Source organism: Protopterus annectens, chromosome 9.part0 (genome assembly GCF_019279795.1).
Source record: "Protopterus annectens isolate FY-2018-M chromosome 9.part0, PAN1.0, whole genome shotgun sequence".
In the NCBI taxonomy this organism is placed as follows: domain Eukaryota; kingdom Metazoa; phylum Chordata; order Ceratodontiformes; family Protopteridae; genus Protopterus; species Protopterus annectens.
In genome coordinates, this window is record NC_056743.1 from 225,971,368 (window position 1) to 225,986,403 (window position 15,036).

The 15,036-nt window shown below is 44.9% G+C and overlaps 1 protein-coding gene across 1 annotated transcript in view; it reads right to left on the minus strand.

The window, feature by feature from the left end:
• PDE3B (phosphodiesterase 3B) overlaps positions 1-15,036 on the minus strand; it is a 1,918,808-nt gene that overhangs the window by 465,188 nt on the left and 1,438,584 nt on the right. The window lies entirely within an intron of this gene.

A 15,036-nucleotide genomic window follows, 5' to 3' on the forward strand; every position in this document is an offset into this window, starting at 1 on the left:
GCATACTTGTGTCAGTGTGCAAGTACAAAGGAACATCCCCAACTGTGGGCAGTACAGAGGCACCAAACTCCTATCACATTGCATGAAATTTCTGGACAGGGTGATTGACAAACGGATATGCAGAGTAGTAGAATGTAAGATGGGAAATGAGCAGTTCGGATTCAGATCAGGATGCAGCACAACTCAACCGATGTCTGCAGTGAGACAGACACTTGAGAAGAAGCTAGCAATGAGGAAAGAGTCCAACTGGGCATTTCTAGACTTGGAGAAAGCATATGACAAGGTCCCAGGAAAGCTGATCTGGATAGTACTGCAGTGGTTTGAAGTTCCAGAAACATTGGTAGAATTAGTGCAGGCTATGTACAAGGACCCAATGACTCAAGTATGAACAGTGTTCGGCCTCACAGAGGGGTTCCCAGTGGGAGTGGGTGTACACCGGGGTTCAGCTCTGAGCCCACTGCTGGTGATGGACTACATTAGCAAACAGGTAGGAGTGGACAGAGCAACAAAGTTGTTGTATACAGATGATGTGGCATTACAGGCTGACTCTGAGCTAGAACTTCAGCAAAGGATAGCAAAATGGAATGCAAAACTGAAGGCACATGGGATGAAACTAAGCACAGATACGACTGTGGTAATGGCAGCAAATTGAGGAAATCAGAAGAAGCTGAAAACAGAGATAGAGGGGAAGATAGTGGAACAGGTAAACAGCTTCAAGTATCTGGGAGGGGTGGTTGAGGAGAAGGAAAGTATGAATGAAGATTTGCCTTCTAGAATCAGAGGGGCTGTAACCAACTGGCATAGCATGTCAGGTGTAGTCTATAACAGAAGAATGCCACAAAAGCTGAAAAGTAAGGTGTACAAGACACTGGTACAACAAAGTACTACTGTATGGTACAGAAACCTGGGCAGTAAAGGCATAATAGCTGAAGAAGCTAGAAGTGGCAGAAATGAAGTCCTGAGAAGGGTGGTAGGATGCACATGCTGGGACAGATGAAGAAATGAGGACATAACAGCAGTAGCCAAAGTAGCTCCAATTGCATAAAAGATCAAAGGGAACAGATTACTGTAGTTTGGACACACGTGCAGAAAAGCAGAAGACAATCTGGTGAGGAAGATTTGAGACAGACAGGATGAAGGTACAAGGATGCGAGGATGTCCAGCACATATGTGGATGGACTGTGTGAAAGAAGATTTGTGCCAGTCAGACATGAGTGTTGAATAAGGAGGACTGTGGCAGTGAATCGAAAGAGTTGCCAAAAGTTAACACGATACCCTGACCCAATGTAGAAAAAATGGGAAAAAGGAGGCTGAAGATGATGATGTTCACTCTGGAATTAATTCTTTGTCAAATTTGCATGTTCATTTCTATCTGAATGCATCTCCTGCAGCAATGCTATTTGCACCATCCACATCTTAATAGAATTCACTACTCTACTTTTTTTCTTTACCTGTGAGGCCATTTACATTCCATGTTAATACTGACCAAGCAACTACTCTCATAAAAATCCAGTACTCCCACACATAAGTGATAATTATGTTGAACAGGTTTCCATCCTGTAGCTTACATATACAGGCAAGCTGATCATGTATGTAGTTGCTTCCTCTAACCTCTAGATGAACCCGTGTCACTTTCCCAAACTTTGCTTCAATAAAAACATTAAAGAAACAAAAAAGAAAAAATACATTTTCAAAACTCTTTTCATTGCTTCTAAGAAAGAAACCAATACAGGTGAACTTTATTACATATAGCCACAATCAACAGAAGAAATAAATATTTTCCTCTACTGGGTATTAGGTGTAGAGACGGACAGACATGTAGAACAAGAGGTTCAATTTGACACACATAATGTGTTTATACAAACTTTCACTAAAGACTCCTTACAAGTGGAAAAGATAGTGTCAAGGTACTGGCCAGTGTTAACATTGCAGGAAGATATAAACAAACTAGTATCCGACAAACCTAAATTTGTGAACAGGAGAAATGTTACCCTTAAGGGGTTATTTGAGAGGCAGTTTTACATGAGTCACACACAATCTAGCTCTAGATTAGGTACACACAAATGTGGGGCATGCAAGCAATGTTCAAATATTATTAATGACAGCAGCTTGCATATTGCTTCAAGAAATTATAGATTTAAATCAATGGGATATTACAACTGTGGGACCAAAGGAGTAGTGTACCTCGGAACATGTACTCAATGTCTCAGTTTTTACATTGGTAAGACTGAGAGATCTTTGAGGTAAAGAATTTATGAACATCTGTACGATGTCTCAAAGGAGAAAGACACAAATGCCTTTTACAAGCATTCTTTGAAATGTCCCAATATGCAGTTGAAATTTATTGTTTTAGAACAGGTAACACAGAACCCAAGAGGGGGCGATTGGGAAACATCGCTGGAATATAAAGAATTGTTGTGGCAATTGAAGTTAAATGCCACAAGACCCCCAGGGCTTAATGACAGTGTTAGTATTAGTAGTGTACTAAAAACGAGGAGGGCTAGATTATAACAATGTTTTTATTACACATACACTGAATAATAATATATTTTACTGCAGTGCATATTTTATACATGTATTTATTAACAGTTTTTGACACTTACAAATTTTATTAATTTTGTATTTGCACTGCATGTCAGGTGTGGGTGTTCAGTATGTTTTCAATTTGAATATGTTCATTTTTAAGACGTTTTACTTGAGTATGAAATTACGAGAATTTTTTAACAATATTTCACTAGTATGTGAATATACATTTTTTATTTTTATGTATAGGTAGGTTTTTAAACATTACATGTGTTATAAGTACTGGTTATATATATTGGTTTTTAACACAAGGTTTTTATGTCAAGATATCTTTAAGAACATAATTAATTAAATCTGTAGTTCTAATTAATTATAGGTCATGTGACCAGTAAATGACTATATAAAGCATTGTGTTTTTTTAGTATACATCTTGATAAAGCCTGGTATTAACCAGGCGAAAGCGCTTGATTCAATTTTGACTGCTGTTTGGTTTTTCATCTTTGTTACGTCCATTAAAGACAGTTTCACTACTTTTTTGGTCTGTGGTCTTTAACTGTGGAAGTCTTTCATTACATATAGCCACAATCTCATTTATGTATTAATTAATTTGTTTAATAAACATGTAAACAAACTTATAAAAATTGAACCAGGCAAAGGTCAATAGAGAACAACAACAGTGTGTGCATGTATTAAATAAAGTATGGGCCGGATTCATGAAGGCTTGCATGGATTCTTAGAGTAGAGTAAGACTCCATGCAGCCAACATGTCCGCCGAACGATCCAGGAACAGCCGGTAGGGGCGTGCAACTGAGATCTCTAAACTAGTCCTACACGGACAGGGCTGGGATATGCAAATTACCTCAATTGCAGGCAAAAGCTATGCAAATAAGGTAAATTTGTGATCCAGGAAACCCGAACCTGTCTGAGTAGGAGTAGTGTTACTTGCAGAAACGTACTCAGTTGAAAACCGAGTAGGGTTCTGCAAATAGCAAAACGGAGCAGTGTCAGCTGGACATAAAGCATGAATGTACAGGAGGAAGCATGCCAATGGCCAAAAATACGACCATTGGCAATGGGAAGGGATGCAAATTAAAAATAAAATAACTTTTTTTTTTATCCCAATCTCCGGGGTTTAACCGTAGCATAGTGCCGCGCAAACGCACTGCACCCTAAAAAGCAGAAAAGTAATAATGAAGATCCACAAATGTGGATTTTATAGCTAAAAAGAATTTACAATGCAAGGGAATGGCAGGCTGAAGACAACATGGCCACCGAGTAGAGGTTAAGGGGGGAAACTCAGTCTAAGAGATGTAACTAAGCATTAGTAGGCAATCCTATGAAAATGAGAGTTAGGACAGTGAATCACAAGTTTACATAGCAAATGAGCACAGTTAGTGGAGTGTAGGAGTAGGATAATGGGAGTAACAGAGTAGAAGATAGGTGACATCACGAGGGGGGTATGTATGAAAGGAGTGAAGCTCATTGGAGCAGAGTGTCGTGTCAGCTTACATTCACATAATAGTGAAAGAGATGTGTCAACAGGTAGGCCAGGTAAAGTTAAGAAATCGAAGGTGTATGCCGTGGATAACACCAAAGTTTCTTGTTGAGCATGCATGCGTGTGTGCGTGCGCCAGTAAACCCGAGTAAGACAGTGTGCGCGCATGTAACCGTGTGTGCGCGCGTATAAGCGTGCGTAAGCATATGTAAGGCTGTGTAAACAGCTGTTAGCGTGTTTGCGCTGGTGTGCGCGTGTTTGCACAAGAATAAGCAAGTTTTAGTCCATGTAAGCATGTGTGTGCACGTGTTTGCGCTTGTGTGCGTGGCACTCCCCCCCCCCCCCCCCCGAGGAAACAGAAAGGAAAAAGGAAGCACACCAAATAGTGGGAAGTTACCAGGGAGTACTAGCAGAGCTAGCAAGTGAAAACAATCAGAACAGGCAATTACTCAGGCAGAACACAAGCCCAGCCCAACCCTTAAAACTCTGCAAACAGTCCATTATGTTTCTCTTAGGAAACACTGCAACACTGCAGTAAGCTAGTGAAAACTGAAAAAGCTTCACTGAGACAAAAAATGTTAGGGGCTGCCATTGCGGTTATAAGGCGACATATGCAACATGCTGAGGGTGGTGATAATGCAAATGCTGTTGGATAACCCACAGTGAGGAGACGGAGAAGAGTGTACAGGCCCAGGGTTACCTACCAGGGGCTCCATGAGCTGGAGATAGTGGAGCGATATAGACTGGACAGAGACCTCTTGCAGCAAATTGTTGAGCTGTGCAGGCCACACCTCACACACACAACCAACAGAGGGGAACCCATCTCAGTGGAAACTAAGGTATGTGTTGGCCTAAGAATATTAGCAACAGGTACCTTCCAGAGACCAACTGTTGATATGATGGGGATATCACAGGCATCAGCATCCAGGGTACTGCACCAGTTCCTGGATGCCATGTCAGCACATGTCGGTGATCATGTACATTTCCTCAATTCCCGTGAGGTATTGGCCAGCAAAATGCATCGCTTCCAGCAAATAGCAGAATACCCTGAGGTAGTGGGTGCAACAGACTGCATGCACATACACATCAAAGCACCAGCCGGTAAGCGGGGTAGGGTCTACTTCAACCGCAAGGGCTTACCCTCCATCAACTGCCAGGTCATGTGTGATGCCCAGGGCATAATACTGAATGTGTGTGCTGGCTGCCCTGGAAGCTACCATGATTCCCATATCTGGCATCTGACGCAGCTGTGCTAGACATTTGCCAATGGGGACATCCCACATGGTCACCTAGTGGGGGATGCTGGCTATGCACTGGAGCCGTGGCTGATGACACCCATCAGAAACGCACACACACCTGAACAGGAATGCCATAATGAGGCACACGCACAAACACGAAATGTAATCGAGCGTGTGTTTGGGCTGCTCAAGTCACGGTTCCAGTGCCTGGACACATCTGGTGGAGCCTTGCAGTACTCACCAACTACATGTACCCAAATTGTCATGGTATGTGCTATGCTACATAATATGATCCTGCGAAAACAGCTGCAGCAGGACCAGCATAGGCCTGGGTCAAACAGCCCCCCACCATTGCCAAGGCCATCACAGGCAGAGCGTGACTCGGAGGAACAACCTGAGCCTGCCCCAGTAGGCAGAAGGAGGCGTGCCCAGTATGCTTTGGCCTTGGCAAAGAGGCAACACATAGCACATACACTGGCTCAGTAGGAACTCCGGAAATGATACCTCTCTCTGACCCGCACATATAGTAAAAGGGATGCCTACGTTGACACTACCTGCTTTCAAACATGTATAGGGAGTGTAGTATGTGCATCCGACATAGGCAGCCCTGCATCAACACCTCAGGCATGATTGCCATGTGTTAAACAATATAAAGCAGTGCTAAACAGCATTTACCATCATGAAGTATATGTAAACAAACCCGCACACACCAACTACTACAAATGTGGTCAATGTAGAGTAATATTGGCCAATGTCCAGCAATGATAGTTAATATTGAGCAATGTTGGACAAGCTGGTTCTAGGTAGGGCATAGCTGAACAAAAGCCAACATGCTCATATTTTCTCTACTGGCCCCTAAGCAGTCTGGTCTGCTCAGTATGAAAATATAAGCGGCGATGGGCCTCGAACCCAAGATACTGTGCACTATAGTCATAGTACTGAACCACTAAACCATGACAGTATTGCAGTGGTTAGCCTGTATGAAGAAATGTCGATAAGTCTATGCAAAGTATTTCATGGAAACCCTGCAGGCACAGCATAATCCCTGTCGAATTATGAAACAAAGGTGAGTCCTGCAGTAAGAATAAAACCTGACTTTCAACACACACAGTACAAATGTTAATATTAGACATGTAGACATACAACAACAAATGTAGTGGACCTCAAACAGCAACATACTGAAAGGTCACACTGGGCATGCTCACACACTTGAAAACATGAGAAAAATGTCAGGCAACAGAACACTGACAGTCTGAACTGGGCATGCTCACACACTTAGGCCATGTTGGAGTACAGCATTGGGCCACACATAGCAGGCAGTTGCATGTGTTAACCCAGGAACCTCTCATTACCCAGCAATCTGCCCTGTGCACACACTGATATGACAACAGACACGTAAATAATATAGTGGAACCCTGCCACAAGCAAATATGTTCTGCAGACACCTAAGCGGTTCATAGAAAGTATGAAAGCAAAGATGTTAAAAACCTGCAAACAGTATCAGCAATAAACATTGTGCATCATGAAAATGATCATAGGTTGATACTAGGCTATCTGCCCTAGGGCATGTACAAGCATAGCCAGAGTGTGTTTGGCTTCTGCAACCCAGTCTAATCAGAACACCGTGCCTCTGAATAGTAGGTCACACAAGATAGCCCATTCATGTTGAGTGTATTGTGCCTCTGTCTAGCAGGGAACCAGAAGATATTCCATGGGTAAACATGTGATCACGCATCCACATGTCAAGATGTCACCTGTAGGTGGTCAGTGGGTGGCTCTGCCTATGCAAAACCGGGACTACACTCCAGAGTGAGTGAAGGCTTTCTGATAATAATCTGACCACCCAGCATGTCCTTTTAACATCAGTGCTGAGGTATATGTCCCTGGAGTGTGTAGCTCCAAGGGAGTCAGATATCCTGAGGTGGAGCATGTCCAGTATGTCTGGGTCAGATATTGCTTGCAACTACAGGACACAACACATCCGTGTAGGTGGTAAATGACTGAGTATAGCTGGAGTTACTGTATCGGAACTGTGTAGGGCATCTGTGTGAGTCCCTACATCTGCTTGATGAGTAACATTTGTGGCCAATAAAGTTGCTGCAGGTGTCAGGTAAGGTACATCCCAAATGTGGCATAGTAACCAAGCATGGTCGTGAAGAGTATAGGGGCACAATGACCACACATGATCAACATGTGAAACCATGTGGGATATGGTGGGCTATGTAGACGTACTGTCTAACCACTATGGCAATAGGATTGTCAAAGGCGAGAGTACGAACAGGTTGTGTCCCCAAAACCGTAACAACCACTACTGTATGTAATAGATTACAACCTATGTGGTAATGTGTGGGCAGTTTGTCATCCTCAAAGGGGATGACCATGCAACTAATAGCATGTAGCCGTGGGCCATGGCTCAGGCACCATTCAACATATCTCTGAGATACCCTGTATGAGAATGCATGTGCCAGCAGGAGAGCTGATTATGGCACCCAGTTTGCAGTCATCTGCGAACATGGGCAGCCATAACCTTCCTGTGATAGCCTGTACATCACACAAATATATACTGAACAAGAGAAGTCCCAGGACTGAGCCTTGTGGGATGCCATGTGTAACTGGTGTATAGTCAGACATGGCACCTGCAACACTGAGCATGTGGGTGCTATCCCTGATCCAGGTAGCAATCCATCGTGTCAGATATGTGTCGATATTGATGCTGGGGAGCCTATGCATAATGGCCAAGCGGGGTATTGTGTTGTAGGGTTGTGCAAGGTCCAGGCAGGCTGTGTGGACAACCGTCCCAACACTGATGGACCTGGTAACTGTTGAAAGAATATGAACAGGTCCAACAGGCAAGATCTGCCCACAACAATGCTGTAATGTGTAGGACCCAGTGTCTGTAGGTTTCCCATGTCTATGTGCATGAGTCCCATTACAATACACCCCACAGCTTTGCAGAACAGGCTAATTAGCCTTTTAGGCTGATATTGCCTGTGGTCTGTTGTGGCAGTATTCAGTGGAGCAGGACCACTATCGCTGTACGCCATTCCGTGGGTACATATGCTGCAGTAACTTCTATGTCGAACAGTGACGTAATGTGAGTGTTATGTCTGTCATGAAGGCTGTGTACGACACAGGCTGGGACACCGTCTGGTCCCATTGATGCTGTGTTGTCTGCTGTGGGGAGGGCAGCACTCACCTGTTTACTCGTGATGTCTGGAAGGTTACACTCTGTTGGTATGGACAGTACCACCTTAGGGGGGATGTGGGGGACACATCTGAACTGAACATGTTTGCCAGGATGATGGCAATGTCAGTGGGTTCAGGGTATGTTTATTCAGTATGCAGTAACACACAGCATATCAGTGAGTGTCCAGCCAGGTACCTGAATCGACTGAAGAAGGCCTTGTGAGTGTCCGATGAGTCTGGTGCAATTGTCCATTAAAAGCGTGCCTGACATAATTACCCAAGTGATTGTAGCTGTCTGCTAGTACAGATCACAGATGCCTTCCCTGTCAGGGATTGTGCTCTATCATGTAGTAGCTTCCTCCATTTGTTGTAAAGCGTATGAATGGCTGGGGTCTACCACACAGGTCCACTGCCATTGCAGGAATGAGTCCAGTTGTTATTTTGGATGTAACGATCCATGCGGTCCACTAGGTGTCCATAGAATGTGTATGTAAAGGATACAGAAGTCTGAGCCATACTTACCACTGACCCAGGGTCTCTGAAGGATACCACCGTAGTTTGGAGGAGTGTGACGTTTTCCTTTGGGAGGTTCGTCAACATTACCCAGGAAGGGTGTGGGGACGGGATATGGATGTCCAGTGGGATAAAGTATGTTATGCCCTTAGCAATGAGGGGTATATTGCAGGTGTGGAACAGAGTCCCCATGTCGGTGATGATCATGTCCAATATGTTGTCCTCTCGTGTGGGTGTGGTGACCGGTTGTGCCATAGCATATGAGTGCAGAAATAGTAGCAACTGTTGGTCGAGTGTGTTGTGGCCTGAGTACTATCCACAGTCAATGTGTGGGTATTTGACATCACCCAATATAATGGTGTTTGGGGAGACCTTCATATTGTCTAATGCTTCCAGGAAAGCTGAGTGGGGTTGCTGAGTTGGGGAGTGTGGTCTGTAGCAGGCAACAAACCAAACGGCCAATTTGCACAATGTCAGGTGCATATGTATGGTCTGTGATGCTTTGTGCAGTGCTACCAACCCAGAGGTATGTGTATCTGTGATGTATATGGATACACCCCCTATTTGTGTTGGCCATTCCGTGTTATGCGGTCTGAAAGCATGGTACGAAATACAACCTGGTAGTGCTGGTGTGCATGTGGGAGCCTGAACCATGTGTCTGTTAGTGCACAGATATTGCTATCCTCCATACTGAGGAGATTCCGGAGTGGGCACAATTTGAGGGTAATACATCTGGTGTTGAGCAGCATTACCCTCAGTGTCGTGTATTCTGTAATGTCTATGGAGGTGGTTCTGTCCTTTGAGCCCCGCTTAAATAAGGCACTATGGTAGCAGCAAGTGCCCTAGCCAGTATTCAAAGGTCCAAGGGTGACAGGTGCAAGCTGTCCATAGGGAAGCTACGTGGCATGTCGAGCATGTCACCCCAGGATGACAGACACTGCATCCCCATTGAATAACACCAATATGTTAGCCAACTGTTAAACGTGATCAGTGTGTTGGTATACTGTGACATCATACTTGGTTTGTGAAAGATGCTAGACAAGGTCAGGGTAATACTGGGCTGGGCTACATGATCACAGAGTTCCTCTATGTTTCATGTCATGTGGTCCAGGGAGGAACGTCTGAGGTTGTACGCACCAGCTTGGACAATGATGGAGCCAGTCCTGGACTTGCTTTGGAGTGACCTGAGTGCATGTGTTATGTGGCGGATCCTGGCACCTGAGAGACAGCTCAAAGTGACTATTTCATTGTTTGGCCTGGTGAGTGGGACGACAGTGTGTTTGACAGTAAGTGTCACCTATAACAAGTGTATCAGGTGTGTTGTTTAGCCCAAAGGGCAGTGACTGTGTGGCACACTGACATTGTGAACTGTGTGACGTGGGCATTGTAGTGGGGCAGCAGTTGTATGTGCGTCTGCTGTGGAGGTCTCTGCTGCTTAGGCAGAGTGTATGTAGAGCCTCAGAATATGTGTATGTGTGATAATGTGGTTTGTGTGCTGTCACTATTGGTGTATGTGAGACTGATATGTGGTGTGTGTGGTCACCCTCACCACCTGATAGACTATGCCAGTCATGGGTCGAGAGAGCTCAGCGTCCTGTATGTCAATATTGTTACATCTCCTACCTATATGTGAGTGTGATGCGAGGAGGAGAGGATTGTCTGTGTACATGAGGCAGATGTGACATTGTGTCATAACCATAATATTCACCAGCTGGACTGGAGAGTACACATTAAACCGACCCCTGGACATGCCAGTGTATTATGATGACATACTCTGTAGCCTGAGCACAAAGGATCAGTACGGTGTTAAGTGTATAAAAGAGTATAACCGGTATTAGTGCTCAGGTTTGTTGGTGTTTTATAAAGAGTAGCTGAGAAGGAGTCCAGACTGAGAATCATAACATGTCCTTCAGCTATGTAATAAATAGTAATGTACACGCATATATGTGCTGAGTCAGGGACAACTGTACCTTACTGACATTGTCAACATCCTATCAGACAGGCCCATGTATACATACCCACCTCCCACATATGATAGTCCCTGACATCACACCAGGAGATATCACGTGTAGAATGGCTGAACAGCTCCCCCCAAAACCAAAAGCATGGCAGCAATTGGGTTACATTGTTTCCCAATATGTGTCATGCATGCACTACAGAATAAACAGACCCTGCACCTGACCAGCCTGTTGAGCTGCATCCACTCCACAGGACCTGGAACCGTCGAATGTGTTACAGCAGCATAAGGCACTCCCCACATATGTGGGTGCACAACACACCATGGGAAGTATAGTCCAGTAAGCCTAAAAAGTCTGATCTGCATGGCCATGGAGTGCATCATGGCAGATGTGATAAACAGAGCTATTGGAAACTGACAAACACACAACCCTACCAACTGTGGTATGTTCATGTGCAGATCATGGTTCCCAAGCAGGCTACACTGTCTGCAAAGCAGCCACCCAGGACATACATCATGGAACAGAGCTACACATGTCCCACATAGACTTTGAACAGCTCTTCATCAACATCACAGATACATGTCGTATCCACAAAATCAAAAATCTGTGCATAGATATGTGTTGACATATGAAGGGATGTCAATGTGTCCACAGATAGATCACACAAGGTGAGACTCACAGGGTCCTGTGCAAGCTGCTGATATCTGCCAACCTACAAGGATCATTCCTGGGATTGCAAAACAATGTGTACACACATTACCATGTCCAGTCTGATGATGTCATCATCCTACAAATATACCAGGAGAACAGAAATCACCCAGTAAAGCATATAGCACGCCGTGTTAATGCGTATCTCTCTAGTATCATAACATAGTTAGGTAGGGGTTTGAGTCCTGCAAACGCCAAGTATGTGTGTGTGTGTCTGTGTATATGTGTGTGGTTTCCTTTGAGAGTAGCAGCCTTTTTGGAGACTGGGAAAACACATTAAAAGAGGTACATCCCTCTTTGGAAAGTCTGATGATGTCAGCATCCTACAAATATTCAAGGAGAACATAAACCACCCAGTAATGCATATAGCGCGCCATGTTAATGCGTATCTCTCTAGTATCATAACATAGCTAGGTAGGGGTTTGAGTCCTGCAAACGCCAAGTGTGTGTGTGTGTGTGTGGGGGGGGGTGTCTATGTGTGTGGTTTCCTTTGAGAGGAGTAGCCTTTTTGGAGTCTGGGAAAACACATTGAAAGAGGTATATCCCTCTTTGGAAAGTCTGATAATGTCAGCATCCTACAAATATTCAAGGAGAACATAAACCACCCAGTAATGCATATAGCGCGCCATGTTAATGCGTATCTCTCTAGTATCATAACATAGTTAGGTAGGGGTTTGAGTCCTGCAAACGCCAAGTGTGTGTGTGTGTGTGTGTGTGTGTGTGTCTGTCTGTCTGTGTATATGTGTGTGGTTTCCTTTGAGAGTAGCAGCCTTTTTGGAGACTGGGAAAACACATTAAAATAGGTACATCCCTCTTTGGAAAGTCTGATGATGTCAGCATCCTATAAATATTCAAGGAGAACATAAACCACCCAGTAATGCATATAGCGCACCATGTTAATGCGTATCTCTCTAGTATCATAACATAGTTAGGTAGGGGTTTAAGTCCTGCAAATGCTGTGTGTGTGTGTGTGTGTGTGTGTGTGTGTGTGTGTGTGTGTGTGTACATGTGTGTGCCACAGGTGGTCAATGCAGTGTGGGTTTGGCTTTTACTACGGTATGACATATGTTTCAAACAGTATGTGCACTGCACACATCGGGTATCTGCATGTCAAATAAACATTTGTACATGTGACCTCAATCAGTACACAGGTGTGAAGCCTGTATATGACATGAATACATTTGTAACCTTCGACAGATTGTGCCGCTGCTTCACAAATCATAGGTCACATATGTATGTCTGTGTCAAGCCTGGCCAATGTAGTGATCCGTGGCCAAGGACATCTCTGCCACACACACCCATGACACGTACTATAGAGTACTGTGAGTGAGGGTAATTGCTGGGGTATATGTCAGACATGTTCATACACAATGACTGGCAATAACGGACAGTCATTATAGGTGTACACCAGCCCTGTGGATATGCATGCAGGCCCCTAATGTGTCATGTGAAACACCGAGGGACCCCACAATACCTATGGATATGTGGATACCAAGGGACAGATGACATAACACGTGTCTGTCTGTACACATTGGTACCCAACATACATGTTGAGGGCTACCACCTATGTGGTACTGTCTGGATAGTATGTATAGTAAATGTGGATGAATATGCCATAGATGGCTTACTGCTATACAGCATGTATTGGACAACAGGTATCTGTCTGTATGATACCCTTGTGTAGGATATGCATCCCATCCAGGGAATGCAGTGTAGGCCCAATGCATGCATTTCCAGATGTTGATGGACATATCCCTAGCGTATCTACATGTACCTAAGAGGGCCATATGCCACACAGGTGTGGTCCCAGGAACGTGTGGTGGTCAATACCACTGGTTACTGTTATTGTATAGTACTGGAAGGATCCAACTCTTACTGAGTTCCCTACAACTGTGAATCATTTGTCAGGACATCATCTAATGACTGGTTATAGTCATGCTGTTGAGATGGTGTATAATACCAGACTGCAGATCATTGACAGATATCAACAGTATCACCCACAGCATAGTGCCAACCCATGTCATACATACATGTGTACCCATGTTAGTACATATCTGTAGTAGAATGCATACTGGCCATCGAAAGATACCATGAGATATTAATGTGTAGAACAGGGTATGTCGCACATCCCACGTGTCCACTATGCATGTACATGCAGACAGTGCGCACACACCATGTTCATAGATGTACACCCGCTAATTTGTAATGCACACATCACACATGTACTCTCCACTCACTAACACATGCTGGCAACACTGTACACTTCAGCCAAGTGGCACATGGGTGGACATTACATACTCAGGACTAACACTGGTGTATACAATGCTACAATGACTATCACATCCGTGATGCATAATGCCTGCTCAGGTATACCTACAAGGATATCATTACACTTTCCTGTTGTCAACTTGATACTATTGCTACACTGCTATAATGTCACCCTGTGCATCAGAACCATGTTAGCCTGTTCCTGCATCAATGTTACAGATGACAGGAGGTGGCACAGGTGTCATCATATGCACAGGGTGTGTTGTAGGTTTGCCAGAGCCCGACACTGACCCATCCAATCGGCATGTCTGTGTGTGTGTGTGTGTGTGTGAGGGACAACAGTACTGCATGGGCCAATGTTGATGTAATGTGTGTGTGTGTGTATGTGTGAGCCCTAGTTATATGGTAAATGTGTGTGTGTCTGTATGCACACAACTCCACCATGTGGCTGCCATATACGGGTGGTTGTGGGACAGCCACAGACTGTACCTGCTAGGCCGTACAGATCACTGTCTCTGGCCACGGACACGGTACCTGTGCCTAGCAGGGGTGCTATGGGCAGTATCGGGTACCAACCCTGACTGAGTGCTGTCATCAGAGGCAGAGGTATGATGACTGGTATGATGACTGGACCCATATCCCTGCTGGGACTGGCCAGTGCCACGTGCACGTGGTCTAGTAGGACGGTCTATGGACAGGCCAGCCCCAGCATTGCTAGGGCTGGTACTGCCACTACGGGAGCAGCTGTGATCCGTGGTCCGTCCGCGATGACTGCCAGCTGATGCTGTTGCTGGCATGCATCCGCATTGGCTTCCCATCCGTCCTGCACAGTCCTGGCTCATGGCTAACACATTGTGGAGGACATCCAATGTCTCCCTCCAACGGCTATCAATGACCTTGGTGTAATTCCAGAAGGCACCGGCAAGGTCACAGATGCTGTCATTAATAGTGTAATGGGCCCTCTGTGCCCTAAGTCCCTGTCGGGTGTACCGTTCCATACGTGCCTGTGCCTGCATTACAGCCCGGAACATACTGGAGGTTGTAATACCTCTGGGGGCACGTCTGCCAGGGGCAATACGACCAGTGGTGCTCCCCCAAGAATCCAAAAAGCAGTAAAACCAAAATCACAAACCACGCTGAAACAAAC